Source organism: Chrysochloris asiatica, unplaced genomic scaffold (genome assembly GCF_000296735.1).
Source record: "Chrysochloris asiatica unplaced genomic scaffold, ChrAsi1.0 scaffold00125, whole genome shotgun sequence".
Lineage (NCBI taxonomy): Eukaryota > Metazoa > Chordata > Mammalia > Afrosoricida > Chrysochloridae > Chrysochloris > Chrysochloris asiatica.
The window spans coordinates 3455415-3460158 of record NW_006408643.1 but is presented as its reverse complement, the minus strand read 5'-3'; the positions used below and the strand labels follow the sequence as shown (position 1 = coordinate 3460158).

The 4744-nt window shown below is 44.8% G+C and overlaps 1 pseudogene; it reads right to left on the bottom strand.

Moving 5' to 3' along the window:
- Positions 1-614: 614 nt before the first annotated feature.
- LOC102823112 lies at positions 615-1195 on the bottom strand (annotated as a pseudogene).
- Between the last annotated feature and the right edge of the window lie 3549 nt (positions 1196-4744).

The window sequence follows — 4744 nt, the reverse complement described above, 5'->3', positions numbered from 1 at the left end:
AAAAAAAAAGAAAGAAAGAAAGAAAAAGAAAAAAGCCTGTTCCCCAAAATAAAAGGGCCAGCAATTGAGAACTCAATTTCATTAACATGTAAAAGCATTATTTCTACTATTAGAAATAATGTAATACAATCTCATTCTTATTTGCATTACAGTCATTGTGTATACATATATATATATAGATACTGCATGGAGACTAAGCAATTTTGAAATAAATCCATAGTCTAAGCCACAGCATGCATAGCTCATTTATAACTGTTCATTTTTACATGAACACATTTTCAGGAATCATACTAATAAATTTCAAATAATGTAATAAAAATCTAGTTACAGTATTCAATGTTTTACTGAATTACATTTGAGAAAAAGCACGCTAGGTACTTAGCCTATTTAATACTAGTATATTCTGAATCATAATAAACAAACACTTATCTAGAAACTTAGAAGATTGAAAGTTTTTCATGAAAAAAACATGATTTAGTCTGTCATTGGCATGTATTTGTAGAACACTGTAACACTGTAAACACTAGACGTTTCAGACGTGGGCAGGCACGTAAACAGTTTCCACTCTATATGATGCTGGTATACTTCCACGCAAGGCCTCTTAACAGCAGGTATCACTCCGCGGGAGGTAGGAGCTTATCAATGAACTGCTTGACATCCATCATTTCCTGTTTACACGAACTATGCATCATGCCTTCATAGGTCTTGAAGGTTACATTGGCTGGATTTACTAATGTTTTTAGCTTTTCCACAGTAAGAGGCCCAAACATTAGGGGAAACTAAAGGGTCACAATCTCCATGGCACTGGAGAATAGAAATATCTTTATTAACTCCATTAATAGGACCCTGTGGAAATGAGGGCCGCAGTGGGAGCCAGCAACTGAGCCCGATGACACCTGCTGGTTTTTGTTGTGTGGTAAGAGCAGTATATAAAGACAGAGCTCCTCCCTGAGAAAATCCTCCCAAAATAATTCTGTTAGAAGGGATTCCATTCTTCACCTCTTGATCTATCAAAGCTTTGACGTTTTCTTTTGCTTCTCTGCTTCCATTTTCATCCTCCTGTGAATCTGGTGAAAGTTCAATAAGATCAAACCAAGAAGGCATAGTCATTTTCATATTTAATGTAACAGACATAACTGGCGCGTGTGGGCAGATATATTTGATGTGTGAACTTTTGAGACCTGCAAAGGCTTCTGCCTATCCATGCCCTGTATCTCCCAATCCATGAAGGAAAGTAACCGCGGCAGATGCCTTCCGGGCGGCGGGCACGATGGCGGGGAGTAGGGCAGACATGTTACTGCCGCACAGACACCGGCTGGAAGACCTAGACGGAAGCGGAAGGGAGCCCGCGGCCGAGGGTGTTGGAGCACCCTGCCGTTTCATTTTAATATCCAGGGGGCTTTGGGAGATAAAAGTCATGTTAACCATTCGGATATTTGCTGAGTTCTCAGGATCAAGGTCTGTGTACTTACCATAAGCCTGGTTGATTCATTCAAAGAATTCAGAGGGTCCTCAGTTGGCTTCTGCTCAATAGCTTGTAGCATGTTCAAGTCTTTTTGTTTGGGAACTCCCTTTTTTCCGACCTCTGAGAATGCAACTTTTATAGTGCTCCAGTGTAGTGTAGTTTCGAACTGCTGTCCCTGAGGTTCACAGCCCGATTCGTAACGACTATGCTAGGAAGATGAGACTTTCTGCTCCCGTAAAGATGTACAGCCTCGGAAACCCTGTACAGGGTCGCTATGAGTCGGAACCAACTCCACGGCACATAACAATAACACCAGTGTAGTGCAGTGGTTATGAATCGGGCTGTGAACCGCAAGGTCAGCAGTTCGAAACCACCAGCTGTTCCGCAGGAGAAAGATGAGGCCCTCCACTCCTGCAGAGATTTACAGCCTCGGAAACCCTGTACAGGGTCGCTATGAGTTGGAACTGACTCCACATAACCACCACCACCGCCAGTCGTGGCAAGCCCATTTAGATTTTAATTTGTGTCAGCTAGAGGAATTGCATTGACTGAGGCAAGGGTCCATTCAGGTTTTTTCATTGGATGCGTGCTGTTTTGTCCCATGCCTTACCTTAGACCACCCTTTTTTTCATCGCTGGTCAGGAGCATTGTCCATAGACACTGGATATCTTCCCTATTAGGATGATGGGTAGCAAAAATAGTGGTTATTAAATTTGTTATTTTGGTTAGGCCATCCTGGTGTGGCACTGTGTGGGTCAATGCGCTGGACCACCAAGTTCGTCTGAACCACAAGGTCAGCGGTTCAAGCCCACCAGCCGCTCCTCGGAAAACTCATACAGGGTCACCATGAGTCAGAACCGACCCAACATCTCAATAAGAAGGATTTGAATTGTTCCTATTTAACAAGCCCAAGATAGAGGAAGAAGTACGTGCCCAGTAATATCCTGAAGTCTGCCCTTCAGTATTCGATCCTATGGGCATCTGCGGAGGGGGTATTGCCTTGCCTCTGTTCCGGGTAGTCCTCTACCGAAATGGGTCCCTTGAAGGGGATGGTATAGAGAAATCACTTCCAAACTGCTTTCCTCAGTGGCTGAGTATGGCCGGGCAGGTTCACTAGGTCAAGCTGTACTTTTCCCTAATGGCAGCTGCTGGTGTACCAGGAGTTGTAATCAGACATTAATACAATTAAAGTTACACTTAACAAAAAAGTAACCATTTATCTCTTTGTATATTCACGTACAGGCCTGTTTAGAACTCTGTTTTCACTGAACACTTAACTGTATTAAGGCTTCCATATTAGCGGTGTAAGTGCATTATAGTACATATATGCCATATAACTTACATATTCTTGGAATTTCAGGTTGTTTTCAGTTTCTTAAATAAATAAAGGACAAAAACAGTAATTTTACAAACAAATAGACAATCGGACACAGTGGTTTAACAATTCAAGCTGTAAGATGGTATAATAATTTTAAGGATCCATTCAAAGGTTATTTTTCCATCATTTAAGATCATACATTGGCCGAGCTGTATTATAGTCAAGCACCATTTCCTCTGATGTCATAGGAGGGTACTCATATAGAAATCAGTTAGAATTACATCATATCATTGGAATTGAGGCCTCTACTCCCATTTCAGATACAGAGGTTAACCTTACCAGAAACAGAAGGGATGCTTTTAGGAAATTACTTTCTGCCTACCATGCCCCAATATGTGCACCCAGAATGAATCAAGGAGATCTCAAAATAGGAGACAGTGAGTGCAGGAGACACAGGGCCCCCCTGGGATTTTGGCCTTTTCAATGCTACCTGATGATTCAGGTAAACCACTGACCCATGCAACTAGGACTTGGCTGTCCGGCTCTCGCAACCATGTGGGTGGCCGTAGAAGTAATTGGAGCCAGGTGTTAATGTAGGGAAAGTGGTCAGAGTGACCTGGTCCCTCAGTTACTACTCGCCACACACGTTGTGTGGGGGGCCTGTTTAAGAGTTCACTTCCGCAAGCCTGCCTACCCCAAAAGCAGGCCAGTCCACCTCACAGAAAGGCCTCAGTTTCCCTGGATGGAGTCTGATTCCATAATTCTGAGCATACTCTTTTTTGAAGTTCCTGAGCATAAGTTTTAGAGATATTTCCTTCCCCTGTGTGCCTCCCATGGCGGCGAGTTCACAACAGACAGAGCACGTCCAGTCCCTGCTGTTCCTCTTTCAAGGGTTTTCAAGTACCTCTTAGATTTGGAGAGTTTTGAACCAGGAGTCCACTCGGCGCTAGCAGTGAGGATGGGCTCCCTAAGACGTATGAGGTTCGCCACTGGCCTGGTGCCAGATAAACTCACTCCTGCACACAAGACGACCCTTTTCAAACCGAAGACCACCATGTTGTAGGTACTCAGACGGTGGTCTGAGGTTGATCAGGTCTCCCTTCTGGTCGTTGACCAGGTCTGACTACCTGTGGGCCCACACCCTTATTGTGGTTCAGAAGTCCAGGATTAGTCGTTCCTTCACCTGCTTTGGTCCCTTAGGGATAAGGATCCAGTATGGAGGAGAGGGTCCACACAGCGAGAAATCTCGCCGGTGCACTCAGTAGACAGTCACCCCCAGAACGAGGGTCCACCTTGGCATCCATTGCTCCCAGGGCGGCAACAGCTCCGTGGCCAGTCCTTCAAGCGCAGAGAAGTCTCCTGGCCAACGCACCAGAAATGTTCCTGGAGTCGCTCTGAAGGAGTTGCCAACAGCATGCATGTTGTAACAAAGGAAGGGCTTTATTGTGCTAGCACATGGCTCAGTGGATTCATATCTAGAGGCTGAGCCCCGTCTTTTCTGTGTGATGGAATTTTATAAGGAATAGAGGGTGCATACATTTTCAGTAACCTCATATGCATGCAAAAGCTGGACAGTGAATAAGGAAGATCATAGAAGAATTGATGTATTTGAGTTATGGTGTTGGAGGAGAATATTGAAAGTGCCAAGGGCTGCCAAAAGAACAGACAGATCTGTGTTGGAAGAAGTGCAGCCAGAGCGCCCCCTGGAGGCCAGGATGGCCAAACTTCATCTCTCATACTTCGGACATATTATCAGGAGGGACTAGTCGCTGGAGAAGGATGTCATGTTTGGTAAGGTGGAGGGTCAGAGAAAAAGAGGAAGACCCCCAGGGAGACGGATTGGCCAAGTGGCAGCATCGATGAGCTCAAGCATGGCAACAATTGTGAGGTTGGCCCAGGACAGGGCCGTGGTTCGTTCTGTTGTGTATAAGGTCGCTATGGATCGGTACCGACTCGATGGC